General features: G+C 39.0%; 1 non-coding gene across 1 annotated transcript; it reads right to left on the bottom strand.

Annotated features, from left to right (window-relative positions):
• Positions 1 to 23,942: 23,942 nt before the first annotated feature.
• Positions 23,943 to 24,049, bottom strand: LOC133798859 (small nucleolar RNA R71). Its single transcript, XR_009876076.1, has one exon. It is a non-coding gene; the product is annotated as a small nucleolar RNA R71 (small nucleolar RNA).
• Between the last annotated feature and the right edge of the window lie 3,305 nt (positions 24,050 to 27,354).

Genomic DNA, 27,354 nt, shown 5'->3' with positions numbered 1-27,354 from the left:
TTAGAAGTTAATTCAAATTGATTGATCGATGTTTTTCTTAAAAAGCACGAGATATTTTATCAAGAATTAACGCGAACTAAGTTTTCAAGACAATGTCCGGGGGGCAACCAGGACTTATCTTAGAAGTCGGGTCAAGATTGGTTAATATGTTTTTCCTAGAAAAATATAAGTGTATCAATCATAGCACCAACAAAAAGAAAAACAAACTAAGAATATTACCGAAGTGCATAGAGGCAAAAGGATATAAACCAATTAAAAGAAAAGATTGATAAAGCCAATTGTCTCGAGGTGAAAAAACCTCATACAAAAGTTACAAAAAAAATATATATGTTCGAAAAAGAAAAAGAAAGGCCCTAGGCTCCACCAAGCTGCTCCGTTGAGGTTGCCGTCTCGCCCTCCTGCTTGGCCGCTGTTGAGGTCTCCCCGGTCTCAGAGGGCGCCTCTTGCTGAAGACGAGTTTAAACCCCTCCCGGAAGGACTCCCAGACATCTGCTCCTAGGATGGAGAAGTCGTCGTCCGGGTTGAAGACCTAGCAGTGGTATAGCATGTCCTCCATGGCGGAGCTGGAAGCTGCCTTCTCCTTTTCCAAGGCGGCCTTAGCCTCCTCGGCCTCGGTTTTTTCAGAGTCTAGCGCGGCCCGGGCAGCCTTGGCCTCCTCAAGTTCGGCCGTTACAATGGCTAGGGCGGCCTTGTTAGCCTCGGCCTCTTCCAGCTTGGGGTAGGACGCGTCCAGATCAGCCCGCGCGGTCGCCAAGGCATCCTTGGCCTCCTGTTCCTGCTTTTGGGCAGTCTTCTGGGCGGCCAAAACAACCTGATGCTCGCCCCTCATGTCCTCGAGCCGAGCCTTGGACCTGGATATGCTCCGGTGAAGAGCCAAGGCACCCTACAAAACAAAGAGGCAATTGCCTTAGAAAAAAAAGAGTCAACATGCGATGCATGATAACCAAACAGTACAAAATGTAAAGCCAGCTTACCGTTAGAGCCATTCCCAGTGAAGACTCCATCACGCTCTCCGGGCTCCTTGTTTCGATCGCCCGTAGGTCCCTTTCGGTGGCGGTGTAGTAGTGGTCGACGGTGTAGGTCGCCGTCTTGTACACCGTCCCCCGAAAGACATCAGGAATTTTCTCCAAGGCCTAGGGGTCCACCGGAATGCGCACCTCGGGGACTGCGGTTGCCAAAATCCTGGGCTCCGCCTCCATATCCCGAACAAAGGCGGGAGCTCGTGGAGGGGGCGGGGGCATCTTCTCCACTGCTCAGGAGGTGGAGGTACCTTGGCCTGGGCAGCTGGGGTCTGGTCTTTCCCCTTTCTAGGGGACTTGGATAGTGTCCCAGCGGCTTTCTTCGCCACCCAGAGCTTCTTCATTTTGGGCCCGGAGGCCCCAACAGAAGAGTTCCCTCCGGTGAACATAGCTCGCAGGTCTTTATTCCCGGGCTGAGACATCTCCTCTGGCAAAACAAAGACAACATTAGTATACAAGTAAGCATTTATGCAAGAACAACAAAAATGAGAAGGAAAAAGCGGAACTCAAGTATATATATATTGAAAGGGATCCTACCTCCCGAGCTAGAAGAGGAATCTATGGTCACGACCATCGGCCCCAGAGCTTCTGCGGGGGAATCTAAGACAATGACTTCGCGAGCTGGAACAGGTTCTGGGTCCGAATCTGGTTCAGGACTAGACTCTTCTACATATTGCCTAAGACCCGGAACTACAGTACCCTCTCGAAGAGAGGGCCTTGACCGGAGATTAGTCCCATACTCCTCAAAGAAGGCCGACCTAAAGGCTAAGGTGTTTTCTACGACTACAGTACCCCTAGGGCGGCTACTCTCGTAATCCAGCACGAGCCGGTCGACACACTAGAGTAGGGTTACGTCGAGGTCTGGGTCATTTCAATGGCGTTGGATGGGCTGGTTGGGATTAAACCTAGCTAACCGAGGATCGGCGGTGGCCCTATCTAAGCCCCTGAACATGTAAGGATTACCTTGCTCAGAGAGACTTACGGCTGCTCCGGATCGGATCCTCTCCTCGTCCGTTCCTTGGGCGACCTCCAGCGCCTGCTTCCTTCTCGTCCTTACAAGGGGCACCTCGTCCTCCTCATCCTCGTCCTCTCCTTCCCCCGCGGCCTCCTCCTCGGGGATGGACCTCATCTCGCGAGCTAGGGGAAGCCCCCGGGGTCTCCTCAGGGCCAAAATCTGGCCTGGAGAGATCAGTTTGCATGCCAACATCGTCTCGTCTATCACAAGCTGGTGATAGTCCTTTTCACTGGGGGGCAGACCCTCTAGTCTCTCGTACTGACTCCCGAGGATCACAGACTTGTCTGTCCTCGCGAAAATGGCTGCAGAATTGTTCTAAGTCAGAAACTGATAAAGGGGAGCTACTCAATACTTAACTTACGAGCTAAGAGTAAAAGGTACTTATGAGGACGGTTGAAGTAATGAATTTCGCAGTTGCGAAAGCCCTTGGACATAAAGAACTGGTCTTTGAAGTCGTTGGGGTGGCTAGGCAGCTCGATGATCGCAGCCGTGTTTGGAAAGCGGGTAGGTAGTAGAACCCGTCGCCTCGCCCCCGCTGCTCCGAGTTGGCCTTGAGACAGAAAAAATATAAGATATCCGTCGGAGTGGGGACCTCCCATTCCTGTTTCAGGAACAGATATCTCAACCCCGCCAACAAACGGTAGGAGTTGGGGGGGGGGGGAGCTGGAAAGGAGCCAACTTCACATAGTTGAGGAAGTCGGCGAAGTATTGGTCCAGCGGGAGGAAGGCCCCAGCCTTGAAGTGCTCGTCACTCCAAGCTGTGTATTCCTCATCGAGCGGCGCGCAGCTCCGCTCACCTTCTAAGGGAGGTCGGGCGATCAGGGCACCCCTCCTCAGCTCGATATTGTAATGACCCACTACTCTAGACTTTTGGACCATTAATGAAACTATACATACAAATCCTTAATAAAGCTTACATTTGCGAAAATACCATAATTTTATTAGGAAACTTGTAAAAATAAGAGTTACTTACAAAAATATCAAGAAGGATATGGGATCCCATTGTCTTAAAAACAAAACATAATTTAAAATAAAGGAGTTACATAGAAAGTGCGGAAAAATTACACATAAACCCATAAATAAAAGACTACACCCTCGAAATCGAACTCTCGACTCCTTGAATCCATTCACCATCGATATACAATCTCCAAGCATCCACGAACCTTACCGCCACTAATAGCTATTTTCCTGCACACATAAACAAAAAGGAATGAGCCTAATGCCCAGTAAGGAAAATCTAACACATACTTCATATACGTAAATTTCATAAGAAACATAAAGACATAACATAACACTTTATCATACACATACTATAATGGCCATTATTACTTGGGGACCCATAGACTAAACAAGTCATATGCCCATGAGATTAGTGGGGTCCTACTAGCTAAGTAGGTCATATGCCCATAATCTATTTGGGGTCTTGTTAGTCATATGGGTCATATGCCCAAGCCTACAAACATACATATTCATAGCATATTTCATAACATAAAGCATAAGATAACATAAGCATAAAACATATAGTATCTATCCTATTTTCCTTACCAAAGTTATCGGGATAAGAGAACAGCGTTGGGACTTTTGGAACACTCCTAAAACCATATATAATAGGGTGAGTAGATTTGAAGAAAAAGAAATGAAAGGAATGGAAGGACTAAACCTTGGAGAAACATACTTACCAAAAACTTATGTGCAAGTTCTTAGATTTCCTAACCAAAATAAGAATAAGGTTAGAAGACTGAGTAGAAGACTATGAGAAAGAAAATGACATAATACCAATGAACTAGGGTATAGAAATACCTTGAAGACTTGTAGACCAATCTAAACCTCGAACCGAAATACTATGAAACCTTACTTCCCCAAGTGTTTGATAAGCTTATGATGATCAAGCTTATGATTTCCCCACCCAAGTGTTTAACTCTCACACTCTCCTAGAACTTGCAGCCTCTGAACTTAGAGTAAAAGGTGAATAATTGCTGGGTACTAGGTCCTATTTATAGAGTTTAGGAATGAAGGGATCTTAATTTTACTTGAATAAAAATAATAGCTTTTTAGGTGAAAATAATTTGAATAATCGTTCAGCAGAGGCTGAAGACTCGTTCAAAAAGATGCTGGACTTATCAAGAGGTTGAATGGCTGAATGGAAAACAAATTCAAAATGTTTCAAAATGTGCTGAAGGAGGCGATATATCGCCCCCTGTAGGCGATATATCGCCTGGGCCAGTATGCCCGAGGCTATCGTGCTTCATCTCGTGTTTTCCGTATCTACGTGCTGCGATATATCGCCCCCTATAGCTGCAATATATCGGCACACGCTGATTAATTAAACACGAAATTACACATTTTTAGCTAAGTTTGAATGGAGTAAACAGCCTTGACTAAGCCCTCAACGTATTCAAAGCTGCTGACTGACCTTATAGCATTCAAACTTTTACCCTTATTAAATTTAATCCTCAAAATACTTAATCCTTAATCATCCATACTTAACATGTGCTTAAAATCCTATTGGTCCTTATCTGAACCTTATAGTATAATAAATATTATCCTTAATATCAGTCATATAATCAAACCTTAGGTTAACATTAATATTCTTAAACTATAGGTTAAACTTAGAAAATTTACAAGTACTACTATGAGTGTCCAAATAATTCCCGGTCTGAACTAAAAATCCACAGTTACAAAGATAATACTATTAATATTATAATACTATTATCTATCTTAGCTAAGTAAAGTTCTTGGACTCTACAGATATTGTGGGATTGGAATATTTTATTCACTTTCCCCTGGTTAGTGATCTTCGAAACGATCTTCTCAGCCTCGAAGAAGGCATCGGCCGCCACCTTGAGCTCCCGCTCCACGGCCGGCCCGAAAGCGGGGATTGGGGAGTCTATCACCACCTTCTTTCCTTTGGATTGTTGGGAGGACGAGCTATGTAACGACCTGAATTTGCTAATCAGACTTAGGGCCTTGATTAGTGTGCCTGGAGGGAAATAAGTGGTTTAGATATGCTTATATGTGAATCTATGTATATATATGATTATGAGACAAGTTAATTGAGTTAAATGTGATAAATGAAATACATGTTGTATATGTGTGATATGTCTGTACAGCACGATCCGAGACAGTCCTGGGGAGCAATTAGCCAGGGAGTCACAACGGGGTTGAGATTCAGACTCGGGGCGAGTCGAGGGTGCTGAGTTATGGGATTATCGAGACATAGAAATAAATATTTGGAGATATATTTGAGGATAGAATGTTTAGGCGGGAATATTTGGGGAATTTACCATTTTCGCCCTCGGGGACGTTTTGGTACCCCGAGCCTTGAGGTAACCTTTAGACTTAAGTCATATAAAACAAATAAATAAAATAGAACTGTACAGAAACTGAGGGAAACCAACTCATATCTTCCTTGAGCTGAGAAATAGCTTTTGTCTCTCTCTTTCACTCTCTCTAAGGCAAAACTTGAAGAAACTTAAAGGAATTGCTCAGGAATTGAAGGGGTTCGGCTGGGAAACTCTAGGGGCTCGAAGCTTTGGGGATTGAGGATCATAATCCTGGGATTAAGCTCTAAAAGGTAAGCTTTAAACACTAAGGTCTAGTCTTTAATTTTTTGCTGGTTTAGAGGTTTGCATGTAGTTAAGTTTGCTTGATCTTTTGGGTGTTTTAGCTAAGTTTTGGAGCATGCTTTGATGAGGTTTTGATGTTGTTTCTGTGCTGGAGTAATTGTGTTGAATATCTAGGAATCTTAGCTTGGTTTTGGTGGTAATTGGCTTGAAGAAAGGATGAAAAGTTGATGGAAATTCTGGGTTTGTTGTTAGTGCCGCGGCCCGCATGCGCGCACAGCCGTGGCAGGCTGAAGGAATTCGGGCGCGCCGCGGCCCGCGTGTTGGTCAGTGGAGAGCTAGCCTCTGTTTTGAGGCTAGCCGCGGCTCTAGGGGGGTGGGGCCGCGACCCTTAGTGTCAGTGAGGAATTTAATGATATTTTTGACTTGGGAACTTTAAGGGGAAGGCTCGAGATGGATTTTATCACTCGGAGTGATAGAATTCAAGATCCCGGAGGTTAGGGTTACGGTTCAAGGTTATTTGTTGGGTTGGGATTTGATGGTCGGATATTGTTGTGTGTTGTAACTAGGGTTTCGGCAAGGCTCACGTTAGTGGACTGTGCTCGGGGCATCGGTGCTCAGGTAGCTCGGAACTCAGGTAAGAAAACCCCTATTTCCATAGAGCTTATGTGCAGGGCTGAGCCCAATATATTGAATGGAAATGACATGCAGGGCCGAGCCCTATATACTAGAGTTGTAGAGCATGGCTCTTTATTTGTTTATGCTTGAATTCTGTACTTATTGCTATACTGTGTTGATATTATATGTGTGATCAGCAAGAGCCGGGAACGGTGTAGATCGGGAACGGCGTGGGGCCGGGAACGGCGTCAGGCATGTTGAGTGCAAGGCCGAGAACGGCAAAGGGCCGGGAGCAGCGTTGAGCGCAAGGGGTGCGAGTTGCCAGGGCGAGTCCCTGAAAGGATACCTGGGATATCCTCATGGCGTGGTCCGCGAACCTAGGGCTTGGTAAACGCCTGGGCGGCTAGGCCGTATGTGTTTAGCCATTGGTGGCCTGCTTATATGTTTGACTTGTATTTTGCATATGTTATCTGTTTTGGGTTTTCTTGCTGGGCTTCGGCTCACAGATGCTCTGTGGTGCAGGTAAGGGTAAAGAGAAGATCAACCAACCATGAGCACTGCTGGCGTGAGGCGGCGTGTACATGTCCGGCCAGCCTGGCTGCCACAGCTAGGGGATTTCGGGAGATGTTTGTAAGGGAACCTAGGTTTTGTCGTCTAGTCGACTCTGATCAGTTTTGTGTTGTAAATATTTTCTAAACTTTTTTTTGGGATCCCAAGTGTAAACTTTTATGATTAGCAATGAAATTTATTTTCTCTAATGTTTTCTTTTTAATTATGGCTTAGTTACACGTTTTTGATTTAAAACCTCGATTAGCGAGTTGAGGCACGATTTTAAACACACTTAGTAATGGCTCTAAGGGAGTAGGGCGTTACAAGCTGCCTGCGGTCTTTTTAGGGGCGTTCTTCTTGGGTCCCATCTGGTCGCCTAGCGAACAAAAAAAGAAATTTTAGAAAGGGCAACCTAAACATAAGAAAGAATTTGAAGAGAAGTGTTTCCTTTGCACAGGCTGAGGTAATCTCAGGCCGTGGAGAGTGAGACCACGCGGTTCTATGAACACGCGCCTGTGCTCCCAACGGATCCTCGATTACTCGGAATTCGTGTGTCAGGAGGCTCAGGATAAAAGTTTGCCTTGGAAGGAAAGTTTCAGTAGGCAAGAAGTGCAAAACTGCCTGTGAGGCGTGTCCCCTAAGCTACCCGGTTTTGCACCCAAAATGCTGGATATTTTAAACAAGCATACCAAAAAATCCTACCCAGAAGATTTCCCCAGAAAGCGCACCCTATGAGCCATGCTCCTAAATGGTTTTCTTCTACAATCGATGCCCTAAAATAAAAACCTACACCTTTCATACCCACAAAAAACCAACAGAATATTGCATGCAACTACAGGAACTATTTACCTATGCTACAGTGAAAAGAAAATTTAAAGCATGCACAGTCAGAAAACTTATGAAGTGTTTTGCTGTGGGGGAGATGAAGGGGTCGTCTGGGTTGGGGCCTCGACGGGATAACTGGTACCAAAACCTCAAAGGAGCCCTTGCACCTGATCTTCTGGAATGCTGGGAATGGCAACCGGGAGAAAAAGAGGGTTTTTTGAGGGTGAGAAGAGAGAAGAAGATGGGAAATTTAGAAAATTTTCAAATAAACGGGTGGCCCATGCGTAAGGTGGCCACCCCTTTTATATACGTGAAAGGCAATGTGAGGAGGGCCGTTGGATTTCCCTGATGTGGGATCCTAGGCTCTCCACTCGAAAGGCGAAACGACGGCTGAGTATAGGCTAGGCCATTTAATGCGGTTCTCGGAAGACGTATCGTCACCAACCACGATGCTCCACGTATTCGGCGCCTGCGTAATAGGTGGAATATGGAGAGTCCATGGAGAAGCCTAAAAGCCCCCACTGTGGCCCCAGATGACGTCGTGTGCCACGAGCAGAGGCTTGGGGGGAAAATGTACGCCCTAATTTTGCATGGGCCATTAGCGAGCTAAGATATGGCATAATTATATCAGCCACGTGGAAAACACGTGGCTGGAGCTGCTGTTGCTAGGTCCTACCTCTTTAGCTCGAGGTAACCAAAGGTTTATCAAGATTATTTAAGGGCCGAGTCAGGAATATGAAGACCGCAGGTCAAGAAGGCATCCAGCTCAAGGCACGAGCTAGAGTTGGAAGCTGTGACCCTTTATAAAGTCAACCATGCAATGTAAACGTGCATATATCAGACATCACGTGTCTGATATATCCCTGAATTCTCGGACACGCAGCATGAACGTGCGTGTTCAGGCACCCACGACTGGGTTGGGCCGTGCGGCCCATTATCCCCCTTACCTATTGATTAGACCACACTTCATTTGTCAGGTTTTAGGAATTAATCATGAATGTCACAGAAGTGACATGATGGGTAAGAAGGTCACGGGATGACCCCCCTTACCAACTCCCAGGTGCCCTCTCCTATAAAAATGGAGATCCTGGGAGTTGCAAAGGGTTGGATTCTATTGTGTAATGAAATACCTTGTAAGGAATACCAGAAATATAGCAATAATATTGGCTGGTGGAGTAGAAGGATTTTAACCTTTGAACCACCTAAAAACATATTCGTGTCATCAGTCCATTTTAAGATCATTCATCTGTTTCGGTTCATTATTCAGCACTAATCCCTTTCTCTTATTTTCTTTATTACCTGTTGGCGAAGAACCGCGTCAATAATATGAAAAGTGTGATTTATAGTAAACCTATTATTTAACAATTATTATTGTATATTAATATTTTCATTAATATTTGAATATTAAAATAATATCAAATATTAGTTTCTTACAGTTATTGATATTTGTAAGACCAGTGAATTTTGGAGGACGTATATTTATTATATCATTGGGATTAATATTATGACTAATTAATAATAATATAAATATTTATATTTATATTATTATCATTATATCGATTATTACAATTTTATGTTAAAAATATGATTTCTTTTATAAAATGACTATTTGAATATATACATTCACATTAGTATTGTTATTGAGGTATTTTGTTATTAATATTGAAATAAGTTTATTTATAGATGATGATTATTATTTTTATTATTATTATTATCATAAGAGTACATTATCTTATGAGCAAGGTTTAAATCATGGTTTTATATGAGAGTTATTTGCATTACGTTGGTAATAATTATTATTATCATTTATATAGTTTCTGGTATTGTTAATATACACTATCAATAGTGTATATTTACGATTTTGATAGAATTTAATAAATGATGTGCCTTGAATAGGATTTGTATGGATTTGATTGATTGACTCTTGGTGAGAAGTAATAAAATAAGCTAAGGACCTAAGGTAAGTAAATCTCACCTTTTGTGCTTAAGTGTAAGATGCATGACTCCATTGATTGTGTATATCTGATGAGTTAAGTATGGGATGATGATGATGCATATGATAAGTATGTGAAGAATGGTTATATGCATATCATAATGGTGTTGTGTGATATATAATTGATGAATTTCGTGATAGGTGAAAGCTGTCTTATTTGGTTAAGATTGATATGAATTATGTGCAAGTATGTGTTCTTATGTTGATGAATATGTGGATTACTTTTATGTTCATGATTTTGTTATATGTTATGATATATGAAACATTTAAGTTTTTAGGCTGGAAACCTTAGACTTGAGCCATAGCTCTACGTTAAGGTATAACAACGCCACCAACCCAAAGTTTCATGTATTATAACTAAAGATGTTTTGAGTTATATGAGATGTGATACAATGCCTTGATTGAATACCACCAAACATGAATCATGAACATGAACATTGGCATTTTAGCATCTACATGTATGCATGGCATGCACAATTATGTGATACATTGTTATGTGATATAAGACCATGCATAAGAATATGAGAAAAGTTATGAAATGCCTTTAAAAGTCTTATGTAAAGTTAAACATTTTAATGACACAAGGCTTAAGCAAAGTAATAATAAGATGTTTAAAAAGGGTGCCACTATTTCGATGAAGCAATTAAGTAAGTTTAGTAAAGAAGACGGAGGTTTATAAGACTTATAGTGGTTGCCCACTAGTGTGGGCTAGGTCAGAGTTGACCATTCAGATATGTTTGCCACATTCCCTTTCTCCTCCATATGTGTAATAAGTATGGCAGCTATGGCAACAATGAAATGAGTGTTATGATGAGCCTAGCTGCGATGATGGCTAGCCAGAGGAGAACCCATGGGATTCTATATGATATGTGTAACAAGCCCTGTAGGCATTGGCCGAATCAAACAGTGTGCACAAGTGAAATTGGGCCCATAAAAATGTGAAAGTAAAAGAAAGAGCATAAAAGTAAAGTTTGAAAGTGCATGAGAAATAAAGGTAATGCATAAGTATATAAGTCAGCATATTAGTATATGTGTACTTCAAACTCACGACATTCATGTGTATGTGTATGCATGAGATTCGCTTACTGAGTGTTAGCTCATTATGTTATTTTCCAACATTTTTCCAGGTGTGGCTTTAGATGTTGATCAACTTGTGGAGCACGGACTCAGTAGCAATGCAATGGTGGTTTAGGGTTTTTCATATTGCTACATTAAACTTAAAGTATTCATACGTGTAATAATTTCTATTAATAAGTTTATATAAAAGTTTTAGGTTTTTATGTATTTCTTAGTATCATTTTATTTAATTAATTTGGTCAAGTGCCTAACATACTCGTAAACCCTGGAATTACGAGTATGTGGCAGACGTACCCTACCTTAGGGTCATCACATGGGGCGCCAACCAAGTCAGAGAGACCCCTTAGGGCTTCCGCTGCATAGCGTTGGGGAGCCCAAGGGTCACGTTGGGGTACCAACCTAGTCAGAGAGCCCCCTCAGGGCTTCCCCTGCATAACGCTAGGGCGCCCACTTCTAGCGCTGGGGCGCTCCCCTACGAACCCCGAATTCTGGGTTTTTCCACCTATGTAAGCTCTGAATTCAAACCCCCAAAATCCAATCTAAACACACACAAACTCAAAATTAAGCCTCAGAACTTCACTAACACACCAACATCAACAAAACCCAAGCTTACCCTAGATCAAAATCCCATTAAAAACAAAAATAAAAAAAACCAATCATGATCTTTGAAGCTCAAGAACACCTCAAGAACACCCTTAAACCTAAATCAAACTTGAATCAAAGCAGAGGTTAGAGCTTACCTCAGTGATGAATTATGTCTCTTATCTTCCTCCTTCTTGAATTCCTAACTTGAATATTCAATTCCCTAGCCTTTTCCTCAAATTAAGAACAAACCACCAAGATTTTGAGAGAGAGAGAAACTTGAGAACTGCTAAGTGTTCTATTTGGTTCCCCCGGTTCTGAATTACTGAATATATCCTTCCTTAGGCTAGAAAATGACCAAAATACCCCCTAGTCACACTTAGGTTCTTTAGTGCCCTCAAGGGCAAAGTGGTCATTAACCACCACTTCTCACTAATCTCCTAATTATCTCATAATTCTCCAATTAATTCCAACATCCCAAATACTCATCAAATAATTTTCCCATTACCCAATAAAACCCGGTAATGTACAAAATTACCAAAATATCCCTAAGCTTAACACGAGCCAGATATTTGACCCCGTTATGACTAAACCACTACTTGGCTCACTAGGATCGTCTCATGCCGAATAACTCAAATATATCTCCACAATACTGTGGTCTTAAGCACAACACGCACACATAATCACATCTATGTCCCACCGGGCCAAAATTACAAATATGCCCTTAATAACACGAACGGGCCCACATGCATATTTAATTCACCTAAACATGCATATCTAGTCATATAATCCTTTAATTCAAGTAATCATGTACTGATACACATATATCACAATTAATCGCGTAATTATACAATTAAGTCAATTATTGCCCTCCCGACACGCTAATCAAGGCACTAAGCCTTATTAGCAAACTTGGGATGTTATAGTTATGAAGATAGCGCTGGAACAGAACTTGGCTGACCCGTTTACCAAGACACTTCCTCCAAAGTCTTTTATGGGTCACGTATGCAACATGGGATTGAGGGAGATGCCTCACTTGCTTTGAGGGCAAGTGGGAGATTGTTAGGATTAATGTCCTAAAAGCATTTAAATACATTTTATTGAATTAAATAAAAGAATAATTTTATTATATTTGAATATTATAATTATATGATAATATCAAGAAAATTCATTATTTATTCATGAGAATATGATCTTATATTAGTATGAGAGAATTAAGATCATATATAATGAATAAAATAGTCAATAACATATTAAAGTATGGAATCTTTAATGAATGGTTACTAGTGCGGTTTACTAAGCATACGAGATGCAAGTGATCTAGATTTGAATTACTGATGTGGATAGACATCTTAGTAAATGTGTTGTATTTAATAGAGATTATTTATGACATGACCGATAAGAATTAATTATCTGTATAAACTTGCCGTTTGACATAAATATTTGATTCTTATCATAATAGATGATCATTTGTAGATCAGTCTAAATCCTGAGTATTCATGAACTCTTGTTTGTGTTTATTGGATCTTTTAATTTACTCATTAAGGTTTCTTAGTATAATGAGGCTAATGACTTTTGTTTTGGAGATTCAATATCATGAATGGCGGGGAACATAAATTATAATAATGGAATCCATACTTTCCTAACGGAACGAATATTGGTTCCCTAGAGGGTTAATTCTGAAACTGTAGTTATTGAGCTCAAATCTATAATTAGATTATAGATTAATTATTCGCTAGTGAATTAATGGTACTTAAGGATCAATAGGTAATTAGAAGAATAAAACGGTAATTTTGACAACCTCTAATTAACTGTAATGACCCACTACTCTAGACTTTTGGACCATTAATGAAACTATACATACAAACCTTAATAAGACTTACATTTGCGAAAATACCATAAATTTATTAGAAACTTGTAGAAACAAAAGTTACTTTCATAAAATAAGTAGGATATGGGTACCCATTGTCTTTAAAACAAAACATAACTTAATGTAAAAAGGAGTTACATAGAAAGTGCGGAAAAATACATATAAAACCATAAAAAGTAAAACAAGACTACATCCTTGAAAGATCGAACTCTCGACTCCTTGAATCCATTCACCATCGATACACAATCTCCAAGCATCCATGAACCTTACCGCCACTAATAGCTATTTTCCTGCACATAAAACAAAAAGGAATGAGCCTAATGCCCAGCAAGGAAAATCTAACACATAGTCATAAACATAAAGTTTCATAATAAACATAAAGACATATCGTAACACTTATTACATACACTTATTATAATGGTCATTATTACTTGGGGTCCCATAGACTAAACAAGTCATATCCCCATCGGATTAGTGGGGTCCTACTAGCTAAGTAGGTCATATGCCCATAACCCATTTGGGGTCTTGTTAGTCATATGGGTCATATGCCCAAGCCTACAAACATACATATTCATAACATATTTATAACATAACACATAAGATAACATAAGCATAAAACATATAGATTCTATCCTATTTTCCTTACCAAAGTTACCGGGATAAGAGGACAGCGTTGGGACTTTTTGGAACACTCCTAAAACCATATATAACAGGGTGAGTCTAATGAAGAAAAAGAGATGAAATGAAAGGAATGGAAAGACTAAACCATTGAAAGTCACACTTACCAAAACTTATGTGCTCAAGAACTTAGATTCCCTAACCAAGATAAGAATGAGGTTAGAAGACTGAGTAGAAGACTAAGAGAAGGGAAACATAACATAAAACCAATGAACTAGAGTGTATTGAATACCTTGAGGACTTGTAGATCAATCTAACCCTCGAACCGAAATACTATGAAATCTTACTTCCCAAAGTGTTTGATAAGCTTAAGATGATTAAGCTTATGATTTCCCCACCCAAGTGTTTAACTCTCACACTCTCCTAGCACTTGCAGCTTCTGAACTTAGAGTAAAAGGTGAATAATGGCTGGGTACTAGGTCCTATTTATAGAGTTTGGGAATGAAGGAATCTTAATTTTACTTGAATAAAAATAATAGCTTTTTAGGTGAAAATAATTTGAATAATCGTTCAGCAGAGGCTGAAGACTCGTTTAAAAGATGCTGGATTTATGAAGAAGTTGAATGGCTGAAAGGAAAAAGAATTCAAAAACATTTGAATCATGCTAAAGGAGGCGATATATCTCCCCCTGTAGGCAATATATCGCCTGGGCCAGTATGCCCGAGGCGACCGTGCATCGTTTCGTGTTTTCCGTATCTACGTGCTGCGATATATCGGCACACGCTGAATATTTAAACACGAAATTACACATTTTTAGCTAAGTTTGAATGGAGTAAACAGCCTTGACTAAGCCCTCAACGTATTCAAAGCTGCTGACTGACCCTATTGCATTCAAACTTTACTCCTTATTAAATTAAATCCTCAAAATACTTAATCCTTAATCACCCATTCATAACATGTGCTTAAAATCCTATTGGTCCTCATCTAAACCTTATAGTATAACAAATATTATCCTTAATATCAGTCATATAATCAAACCTTAGGTTATACTTAATATTCTTAAACTATAGGTTAAACTTAGAAAATCTATAAGTACTACTATGAGTGTCCAAATCATTCCCGGTCTGAACCAAAAATCCACAGTTACAAAGATAACACTATACATACTATAATACTACTATCTAACTAGCTAAGTAAAGTTCTTGGACTCTACATTAACGAACCAATAATGGAGGACATAACTACATATATTGATTATATCAATTGACTACTATAGAAAACTCTACAAATATAATTCTATAAATACTTAGAGTGTAATTACATATTTATAGTGGACTAATCATTGAATTAATAAATAAGATTATTGGATTAAAGAGTTTAATTAGTAATCTAGTTTATTGGAGCTTCGTATTATAGGTCCATGGTCCCCAAATCACTTCTGTCCTACATTGTCAAGGGTAAGGATATCAAAAGAAAGATTTCTAGAGAGAAGGACTTAATTGCAAATGAATTAATTTTTTAGGGCAAGGAAATAATTATGTGATAGTTATGGGCAATTGATTTATTATGAATTAATTAATTATTTAACTATATAGTTTTTATTTTAAAAAACTATAGGTTAAAATTAATATTAATCTTGTTTGGATTAATATATAGAGAGAATAATAAAAATCTTATTTAGAATATGATATTTATTTATTTATTTAAAACTGATATTTCAAGATAAAGTTAATTTTGAATTAACTTATATTTATGTTGGGATAAATATATTGTCTTAAAAGTTGATTAAACAAACAAATAAGAAAATTAGGAAAAACCCTAATATGTGGGGCGACACACTCACTATGCAATGAGTGTGGCGTCGGGATTCACCAATCCTTGGGATTTGAATTTTGAATTTCAAATTATTTGTTTAATCAGTTATTTAATTATTCCTTTTTAAATATGATTTAAATTAAATAATTCAAAAGTTATAACATATTAGTTTTAATTTGAATTCTATTTTTAATAAAATAAAGATTAATTAATTATATTAATTAGCTTTATAAAAACTGATAGAGCGATACTTTTAGGGATGATGTAACAACCCAAAAATCACTAATAAGGCTTAAGGGCCTTGATTAGTGTGCCGGGAGGGCATAATTGGTTTATGTGTGATTTAAATGATTTAATGCATGATTCTGTGATAAGCATGCTTATACGATTATGTGGATATATGAAATGCATGTATACGGGCATTAGTATGCATCTAGGCCTTGTTTAGCTTAAAGGGGCATATTTGCAATTTTGGCCCGTTGAGGGCATAAATGTGGTTATATGTTTTAATTGTGGAGACCACATTATTATGTGGATATATATTCGTAGCATGCGGCTCGAGGCGATCCTAGGGAGCCAGTTAGCGGGAAAGTCACAACGGGACCCAATACTTGACTCGGGGCGAGTCAAGGGGTATTTTAGGTATTAGATATTTATTTGGGTTATCGGGTTATGAAAATAAATAATTGGAGATATATTTGAAGTTAAAGAGTTTAGGAGGGAATATTGGGGAAATTTACCATTTTTCCCTCGGGGGGGTTTTTGGTACTCCGAGCCTCGGGATTAACTTAATTAATCAAGGTTAGATATAGACGAACCAAGGAAAATAGTAGATACTCCCAAACCGACTCTTTCCTCTCTCTCACTTTAGCTTCCTCTAGACACTCTCTTTCTCAAGCTAACCCCTTTGAATCTAAGGATGGATTTTGGGCTAGGAATTTCCTAAATTGAGTCTAAGGACTGGGGAATTAGCTCAGCAACTACTTGGTGGATTTGTTCTTCAGTAAAGGTAAGCTTTTAATTATGGTTTAGCATTTGAATTCTAGGAATTACTGGTTGTTTTAAGAGGTTTATGAGCTTTTGGGTTTCAAGGATAAAAGTATGATTTTGGTGAGTTTTTAAGCTAGTTTTCCTATGGGTTTTGTTGCTGGGGGTATATTAGAACTATTGTGATAATTAAAGTATGTCATTGGGATGGTTTTGGGTTGAATTGAGTGAGGTTTGGCTGCTGGAAATGGTGAGTTTTCTGGGTTCGAAGGGGCCGAGTTGCGGCCCTCTAGAATAGATGGGAGCCGAATTAAAGGGCGGGCCGCGGCATGGGGAGTGTAGGGTCGAGCCTGTGACTGTTGTTTGGGGAGGCTGGGCCTTTGGTTGGAGGCGAGCCGTGGCAAGAAGGGCTTAGGGTCACGACTCTTAAGGGCATTTTTGGCTTTGAGGAGGTTTTAGGTGCGAGAACTTAACCTAGGATGCTCAGGATCGATTCCACTACCGTGTTTGGTGGAATTCAATCTTCCGAAGGCTAGAACTTAGTCTGGAAACCCTTACATAATTATTATTGATGGAACCCCTTATCTTGGTTGTGACTAGGTGTACGCTAGGGCTTAGGAAAGGGATCGTGCTCAAGGGTCATTTCTCGTAATCAGAGCGTTCAGAATTAAAGGTAAGAAAATTGCACCCGGTTGTGTGATTATGTTGGGACTAAGGGTTCCCTATACCTGTATGCATTACTATATGATGGTATTATGCCATAAGAACATGAAATAAACGGCCTAAGAGAGCCGAAATTAATATTGGCGCATAGAGCGCGGCTCAGCCACTGGTAGCTGAGGATAACTTAATATTCACCGAGCTTGGTTTAAGTAGACTAGAGTTAGTGGGGTAAATAGAGGGTGTGACCTAAGAGCATCGACCCTGGTTATTGTATGACTTGGTTATTGATGTTAATTTGATAAATTTGACATGTTGACTATTTGATTATTAGATTGTGGATTTAATGATTATGTGGATGCTATGGACTGCTGAGTGTATGATTATGCTTAATGAATTATTTGGTTGTTGCTATTGTTCATGCTATGATATTATGGTTTTCTTGCTGGGCCTTGGCTCATGGGTGCTACGTGGTGCAGGTAAAGGCAAGGGTAAGCTTGATCAACCCTGATTTGGAGAGCTCTAGAGGTGGAATGTACATAGTCAGCTGCTCGCCCGCCACAGTCGAGGGATGGACAAGAACAGGAGAACCTTAAATGTCTATTTTGCCCTTAGAGTGGCTTGTAGTTGTATATAACCCTGAAATTTTGTAAATCATCCTTTAAACTCTATTTCTTTTGGGATCCCATGTATGAAATGTTCATTTAAATGAAATGTATCTTTTATGACCAAAATCTTTTAACCCTAGTTCAATTATAGTTTCAGTGACACGTTTTTAACTAATTAACTTGGTTAGCAAGTCTTGCACCTTTATAAACACACAGTGTAACAGTCTTGGCTACCCAGGGCATTACAGATGATGATTTTTTATGTGATTAAAAAATAGACTCTCCCTCCGAGACAAAAGCGATAGTTTTCCTAAACCTGAAAATTGTTCAATTCCTCTTCTCTCAATCAAATATCTCTAGATCTCATGTGTTGAGTACATCTAGAGAGTCAAAAATCAACCTTTTGAATCCTATGTGCCCACACATGTCCTTGTGTGTTTGAAGATTGGTCTGGAAGATCAAGGTGTGAGCTTTCAGAACTTGGATAGGAAGATGGTTGATTTTATACAAAAAGATTTGAGGACACTTAATAGGCTACAAGGGGTAATCTCTAATCTGATTGTATGTGATTTAATATATATATATATGTGTGTGTGTATGATCCTGGTTAGTATTAATAATTATTAAAAAGGGACTATTGACGGTGAGAGCTCGTCAACTATATTAGGTCAGAAAACTCAAAGCTTACTAAGAGGATAACTAAGTAAGAACTTAGAATAAACTTGAGGAAAGATAAGTGTAGATCAACAATGGAGTAAAAATTCATATATTGCTTAATAGCCTGAGTATGCAATGAATTTTCCAACACCCTTCAATGATGAAGTGAGGCCCTATTTATAGGTGAGCTCTAATGGCTCTTGGTACATTATGGTCCCGAAGAGACAGGAGCTGCATATCTAGGATGTAGGTGGTAGTGGTGTTGGAGGAGTGGTGGCCGGCTCTAGTATATGTCAAGGGTTTGCAAAAGTAATACTGCCTTGGTGCCGTATCGTACCTCCACTACTTGTCAGGTACGAACGTCATAGGCGTGTTTGGGGAGTCCTTACTATGTACTATTCTAGTACTGCCACTACTTATCTGGTGTGGACATTGTGTCCATACTCTAACTCCTCTTGGTTTGTAAGTGCATTCCGTACCTCTTCTGACTTCATATCGAATCATTGTGAGGTCTTCCCTAACCTTCCTTGAACGCATGTTCAAGAGGTCCTTGACCCTGCATCTTGTGAGACCCATAGGGGAAGAGGTGCCCCGTTGGTGGCACTTATCTCAGGGAGAGAGATAAAGCCTCTTCAAAGAGGCCTGCTACGCATGCAACGAGACATGATGCCCACGTGTGAGATGAGGGTCTCACTTTGCGAGACCATTGCCTTGCGGTCTCCATGCGCAAGACGTTCCTGGCGTGAGACACCCTTCCAGGCGCGAGGTGCTTTCTTGGTGCGAGGTTCCCTCGAGCGAGGCCCTCTTGGCGTGAGGCCCCCTCCAGGCGTGAGACACCTTCAAGGCGCGAGGCACCCTCCAAGCGCGAGGCGCCCTCCAAGCACGAGGCGCCTTCCTGGTGTGAGGCGCCCTCCTGGTGTGAGGCGCCTCTTTGGCGTGAGGCAACATCCTTAGTGAGGCTCCAAGCGCGAGGCACCCTCCAAGCGCGAGGCGCCCTCCTGGTGTGAGGCGCCTCTTTGGCGTGAGGCAACATCCTTAGTGAGGTGCTGCCATCAACGCGAGGCCACAATCCCTACGAGAGGAAACCTCCGTTGGTTTTACTTTTCCTTGGTGCAAGTCGACTTGTCCATGGAGCATGATACTTTGAGTAAGGTGTCAGGTGACCTCGCGCGAGGTGTGCTTGGTGCCGGATTGTACTCTTTTGCTTCCTGTACTTGTCTGATGCCTTGGGGGACATGTAATGAAGGTCCTTTAAGAGCGGGAATCTTTTGGTGTCCACACGTTGCTTGTTGGGTCAATTCTTTCATGTCCACAGACCCTTATTTATTTCAACACGGGACCATATATTTTTCTTTGTGGATTTTTGGCATCCACATGGTCCATTCCCCGTTGCGTATCTTTGACTTGCTCTTTTAATACCAAAAAATAGATGATTAAAAAAAAATACCTTAATAGGATTAACAAAATTTGAAGCAATCTTCACAGAATACTCCAAATCAGCCCCCAACTTTTCATCAAGTTCAACATCTTGATACCCTCCCACACAAACATCATCAAAATAATCCTAAAAAGGAATAAAAAAATAAGATAAACAAAATATATTTTATGAAAAGAAAATTACACAAGAAACTGGTTACCTGAGAAACATGGTCAAAGTCCATTTGATTTTGTGAATCTAAATCTCCACCATTAGTTTTGACAGACACAACAGTCATAATGTCTACAAGCAAACTGATTGTTGTAGCAAATCAGCTTCAAAACTTTTCTTCAAAGAACCAACTTCACCAAGAATAAACTTTTTGGAAGCTTGGACTTCAGTCAACTTTACATGTAACTCTTTGATTTGATCTTGGAACCTCTTGTTATAATGATCCTACATACAAGTAAACAAGAAGACAAAAAAATTAAAACAGAAACATATATACAAATAGTTTTCAAAACAAAAAAAAAACAAAAACAAACCTCTAAACGCTTCTTTGGCAGAAAAAGTTCAGGCCTCAACAAAGGCATTTCCGATAGTGGAATGTCCTCATATATAGGTGGTGATGTTGGGCAGAATTCACTTTCAAATGATAAATTTTTCAAAATTCCCAATTTCTTTTCCTCCGCATTAGGAAAGACAATATTGACATCAAACTACATTAAATTAAAAAAAAACAAATAGAATCAAATAAAAAGAACATAAATAGTAACAAGTTGCTTCAATAAATAAATATGAGATAAAAAAAACATAAAAATGACAGGTAACCAGTTACTTATAAATATAAAAAAATACAACACAAAAAAAAAAGAAAAAAATTACCTTCTTATCTATAAAGACTTTGTCAAGAATTTCTTGATAACTTACACTATCCTTGCTATGCCAATTCAATATCCTTGGAAAAGCATAACCAACCCTCCGACATAAAAATGATGAACAAATTGGAAGTGTCTTGTAAATCCATATAAGAAATGCAAGAGGAAAACCAAAACACTTGTAACTCCAATTTTCAAGAGACCCATCTGCTTTCCTAAGAATCTTCATATAAAGAGCATTCCTCTCTTTTAAAGTTGAGCGCATATAACACCTAGTTCCTTGCCACAAAAGTTTTCCAAATGCAAACTTTTTCAACATAGAAAATTCACAATCAACCATACCAAAAAACTTGTTGCTTGCCCTTGTCTCAATTTGGGTCCAAACAAAAAACCAGCCAAAAAGTGAACAATTCACAACTTCACAATAAGGTCATCCTCCATAGCATTAAAATATTATGAATTAAAAAGATTACTAACTTCATTTTTGCTAACTTTGTCATTCGCTTTAACATCAGGGAAAAATGCTTTCCTAAGACCTTTTTTACCATCATGAAACATATTTAAATCAACACTACCAACACAGTCTAGCCCAGTAATTAATCCAAACTCACTAATAGAAAACCTCACTTCTTCATCACCAAGCTGAAATCAAAACTCAAATTCTTATTTTTCCTGATGAACTTCCCTCATTAAAGCACTATGTACAAGTTGTGCTTGCCATGAAGTACTTGGAAAATCCAAAAAATGACCAAAAGGAGTTCTTCTAAACATAGCATTTTTCTTCTTAGTGAAAACTTTCTTCAAATCAGTTATAACCTCTTATTTATTCCATTGTTGAACCTTACTTCCAAACCGAAACTCTGGTTTGATCATATAATGCACAACCTGCAAAAAAAATAAAAATAAAACACAATTACCACACTTTTAGGGTCATTTTAGGTTTGTTTTAGAGATCATTTTAGGTTATGTTTTTAGTTATTTAGGATTGTTTAGTGCAGATTTATGCTTATTTTCTTCTTGTTTCAGGTTTTAATGGTCAAGTACATAATATGGAGTAAAATGAGAAGAAAACATGTTAAATATGATGAATAAGATGGATTTAGTATTGATTGTGGAGTTTCAAGACATTATGTGTGGAAAATACTACATTGAAGATGCTCAATACACGTCGTTTATGTTCTATAACACAAGTCTGAGACTTCAAGCCGCATTTTGACCAGGATTTATTCACTTTCTGGAAACACTTCTAGAGATAGAAGTTGTAGATATTTCTCTTATATTTCCATATATTTTTGAATAATTTAATTCAGAGCTATATCGAAGGAGTTATGATTAAAATACGATGAGATGACACTGCAGGCTGTTCAAAATGAGTTCAGTTTTATTCTGGACAAAGTAGTGCCCCAACGCTGCTGAGAAATAGAGAGCATGATTTGATGTGGGTTGTAGTGCCTAGGCACTACATTTCAGCACCCCAGCGCCATCAATTTTCTAGAAACGTGTTTTGAGACTTATTTACAGCGCCCCAACACTATCCCGTGGCGCCCCAGTGCTAGGGTCCGCACGGAAACACAATTTAAGGGAATTTTAAGGGATAATCTTGTCTTTTCATGCAAAATTGAATTAGGATCTATAAAAGCTTCTTTAATGACATTTTTAGAGAGGAGATCAGATTAAGCAACAAGGAGGCTAGAGAAGAAACAAAAACCTAGAGATCTTTTCTTTATCTTTTGATTTAGATGATGTTAAATTCTATGTTTATGTTTGATTTAGTCATATTTATGAACTAAATTTCTGTTTAGGTTTTCTAATTGTCTCTCTTGAAACTCTATTATGATTTAATGCATTTATCTATTTCTTCTTCATCTGAAATCTATTCAATTTGTGTTTATTGTGTATGTAATTGACTGCGCACCTTTTACATATAATTTATGAATTTGAATCAAAATCTGAAAAGTGAGATTTGAATATGCTAAAATTGAATAGACATAGATTTCGATTTAGAACGAGAGTATCAAATTGGTTTATGTGATTTAGGGCTGATTCATTGCTTCCAATTGTTTGAATTGACCATAGAAATATAGGGAATTCACATTAGGTCGACTTTTCTATTTCTTAACTTGAATAGTTAACACTTTTGTATGTCTATCATTTTAGTGAGAAGAGTTTCAGTAGTAGTTGAATTAAAGAATAATAGAGTGGATAGTAGAGAAGATTAGGATTCCTAATTGTTTCATAGTGAATTTAATCCTTGTGTTCTTGTTATTATTTTATTTCTGCAATTTTCATTTATTTATGCAATTTTCATTTATTTATGCAATTTTCATTTATTTCTGTTTTCTTGTTTTTAAATTTCACAAATCCAATTTTCATTAGCCAAATAGAAACTAGAAATTAATTATTTGGTAATTGATAAATTAGTCTTCGTGGGACGATACTCGTTCTTATCGAGATTTATTACAAATTGTGATTACATATACTTGCGTAGCTATAAAATTCGCAACACGTTTTTGGCGCCGTAGCCGGGGACTAAAAAATTATCAATATTAAAATAGTTAATTTTATTTCTAATTTGGCTGTCTTTTAAATAATTTCTAATTTGTTTGGTTGCGGTTGTTCTCTATCTCGGGTACTTTCCTTATATGCGCAGTAGAAGGGGAATTGACAGTCCAGTTCCAATTAATCTTGAGATCGAGAAGGAGTGCAAGCGAAACTTAAGAAACAAGAGGGTTGATAGTTCCACTGTTGTTACAGCAAATATTAATAACAACAGTGTGGAAAACATGAGCGGGGGAGCACCACAAAATCAAAATCCTGCTGGTCAAAGACCTCGACGTGACTATGTACTCCCTACTGTCACAGGATTACACTCATGCATCCGTCCACCAACAGTAGAGGTAAAAAATTTTGAGATCAAGCCTGCTATCTTGCAGATGGTCCAAACTGCAGTTCAATTTGGTGGCCTCCTCACTGAAGACCCCAATATGCACATAGCCAATTTCCTAAAGTTGTGTGCCACTTTCAAGATGAATGGGGTGAGTGATGATGCCATTAGATTGTGTTTGTTCCCATTCTCACTAAGGGAGCGAGCAAAAAGTTGGCTGAATTCACTTGAGTCCAATACTATCACCACTTAGGATGCTCTAGCTCAGAAGTTCTTAGCAAGGTTCTTTCCACCTGCTAGGGCTACTAAATTGAGAGGGGAGATCAATAACTTCTCTCAACTTGAGGGAGAATCTTTATATGATGCTTGGGAGAGGTTCAAGGACTTGATCAGAAAATGTCCCCACCACGATATTGAGAAGTGGATGTTGGTCCACAACTTTTACAATGGTTTGTGCGGTACCACACGCACAATCATTGATGCAATAGCGGGAGGAGCGTTTATGAGCAAAAGTGCTAATGAAGCTTATGAACTCTTAGAGGAAATGGCCACTAATAATTACCAATGGCCAAGTGAACGAGCGGACAGTAATAAAAAAGTTGCAGGGGTTCATGAACTAGATGCAATCAAAGCCTTAACTGCTCAAGTTGCGTCTCTAAGCAGTTGCAACAAAATACCATGTCTGCCCAGGTTGTGCAAGCCCATGTAATGTGTGAATTGTGTGTGTGTGTGGGGGGGGGGGGGGGGGGGGGGGGGGGGGCTCATCCTTTTGACCAGTGCCAATCTGTTTTAGATCCCAACAATGTCCCATTAGATCAAGCTCAAGTCCAGGCAGTGGGTAATTTTCGATGGCCCTACAACAACCCCTACTCCAACTCCTATAATCTGGGGTGGAGAAACCATCCCAACTTTTCTTGGAGAAATAATCAGGACCAACAACAATCGTTTCAACCACAGTATCAGCGGCCTATGACTCAAGCTCCACCACAAGCATCAACCTCAGCAACCTAGGCCATCAGCTCCTACTGAAAAACCTAGTGAATTGCAGGCTGCCCTGTTGACTCTCACCAACACTCAAACTCAGTTTATGACTGAGGCTAGATCCTCCATCAGAAATTTGGAAATGCAAGTGGGGCAGTTGGCCAATATGTTGAATACTAGGCCTCAAGGGAATTTTCCTAACAATACTGTGGTAAATCCTAAGGAGCAATGTCAAGCTATCACTCTGAGGAGCGGGAAAGAAATTGAGGGTCCTTCTCTAAAAGGGACTCAAAGAAAAAAAGGCAGAAGAATAGGAGAGTTATGAAAAAGTTGAGCCCCAAGTGGAGGAAAAGGTTACTGAAGGCCTTGAAACCAAAGAAAAGATTCAACCAGTAGTTATTGATTCTAATGTCAAAATCCCATATCCACAACGACTCCAGAAGAATTCTCTTGACAAATACTTCTCAAAGTTTCTTGAGGTGTTTAAAAAGCTTCACATTAACATCCCATTTGCTGAGGCTTTGAAGCAAATGTTGAGTTATGTAAAATTTATGAAAGAGATTTTATCGAAGAAACGGAGGTTGGAAGACTTTGAGACAGTGGCACTTACTGAAGAGTGCAGTGCAATTCTCCAAAGGAAACTTCCACAAAAGCTTCAAGATCCAGGGAGTTTTACTATCCCTTGTACTATAGAGAAATTTGAATGCAAACATGCACTTTGTGATCTTGGAGCAAGTATCAATCTCATGCTGCTATCTGTATTTCGGAAGCTTGGTCTTGGTGAGGCAAAGCCTACTACTATTACTCTTCAGCACGCGGATAGATCAATCAAGCACCCAAGGGGAGTTATTGAAGATGTGCTAGTCAAGGTAGACAAGTTTATTTTTCCAGCGGATTTCATTGTTCTAGACATGGAGGAGCATACAATGGTTCCCATTATTCTTGGGAGACCATTCTTAGCTACTGGGAAAGCCCTTATTGATGTACAAAAGGGTGAGTTGAGGTTGAGAGTTCAAGGGGAAGAAGTGGTCTTTAATGTAATTAAGACCATGTCTTATCCAAGAGCAAGTGATAGTTGCTTTAATATTGATGTGATTGAGGGGGTGGTGTCGAAAAAGAGGATTACCAATGATCCTCTTGAGTTGACTTTGGCTTTGGGTGATGATTGTTATATTATTTTATAATATAATGTAATATTATATTATATTATAATATAATGTTTTAGATTAAATAAAAGTGACAAAGTGTGTCACATATTGTAACATATAATAGAGAGTTACAATATTTAGATATATGAGATATATCCAAATAATGTAACATATTTGGTGTTACAAATTTGTAACTTCCAAATATTACCCTTTATTGTGTAAAATTGTTGTTACACAGTATTGAGATGAATTTCATAAAGCCATATGTGATATGGTTGTTAGAGATATGATTTTAACCCCAATTACGTGTTTTGGGAGTTACAAAATCATTTGGGAGGGTTTGGAACCGTTTGAAAAAACATCACATTTTTTAGTGCTAAAAATGGTCGGTGGCCGCGGCCTGTGGGACAGAGGCTAGTGGTCGCGGCCACTAATGTCTCTGGCCGCGGCCACAGGCCAAAAACTGACCATTTTTTTTTCTTCAGTTTTTTCAATATTTTTTGAACGGCTCAAAAAACCCAAATAACTCCCAAATCTCATTTTTAATTCCATATTAATCAAATTAAACATTGGTAACAACCATGGGGGTTGGTGGAATTTTAAATTCAAAGGGTGTCTCTAAACTCTATAAATAGGAGCCTATAGCTCATTTGTAAGACACAACATTTATATCCATTAGAGCACTTGGCTAGAAACACCTTGAGGCTTGATAATTCCATAATGCTTTTCCAATATTTGAGAGAGATCCCTTAGTGCTTGAGTTAGGGGGAAATAATCTTTTGGACAAAGGTTTTAAACCTTGTTCAAGTTGGTGATCCCCAACACTCTTCACTTAGGTTTTGTAAGTGAGAGTTCTCTTTGTTTTGTTCTTACAATTTCCTCTATTGCTTTTCTTCTCATTCCTCTTGTTTTATTTACTTGTAATTTTCTTTAGAGTTGTAATCATCTTTTCTTGTGTTCCAAACACTTTTACTTTATTTGTAATCTTTTGCTTAGAGTTGTATTTTTCAGTATTCCATTCTTCTTCTCTTATTCTTCTTCTATTTTGTTTATTTGTACTTTCAATTATAGAGTTGTAACCTTATTTAATCAATCTATATTTATTTGTAATATTATTGCATAGAGTTGTAACATTCTTACCCATATCCATTGAGGCAATATATATTTTCCTAACACCTGTTGAGGGCAGCTACTCTCCCTGTTAAGCTTTGCACTTCTTTGATTGTGGTAGGTGACTTCATGTTGATTAATTCTTTGATCTTCTCGGGGTTAGCCTCAATTCCACGTGAATTGACTATGTATCCGAGAAACTTACCAGAACCAACGCTAAATGAGCACTTGAGAGGATTTAACTTCATGTGATACTTTCTAAGTATTGCAAAACACTCCTAGTCTTGAACATGCCCTCCAACTTCTTTGGACTTGACCAACATGTCATCGACATATACCTCCATATTTTTACTGATCAAGTATTGGAACATGCCATTCACTAAACGCTGGTAGGTGACTCCCGCGTTCTTCAAGCCAAATGGCATTACCTTATAATAGTACAATCCCTTGTCTATCCGGAAGCTGATATGTTCCTCGTCG

Source organism: Humulus lupulus, chromosome 8 (assembly GCF_963169125.1).
Source record: "Humulus lupulus chromosome 8, drHumLupu1.1, whole genome shotgun sequence".
Classification (NCBI taxonomy): domain Eukaryota; kingdom Viridiplantae; phylum Streptophyta; class Magnoliopsida; order Rosales; family Cannabaceae; genus Humulus; species Humulus lupulus.
The sequence above is the reverse complement of the archived record's forward strand: the minus strand, read 5'-3'. Positions and strand labels throughout refer to the sequence as shown.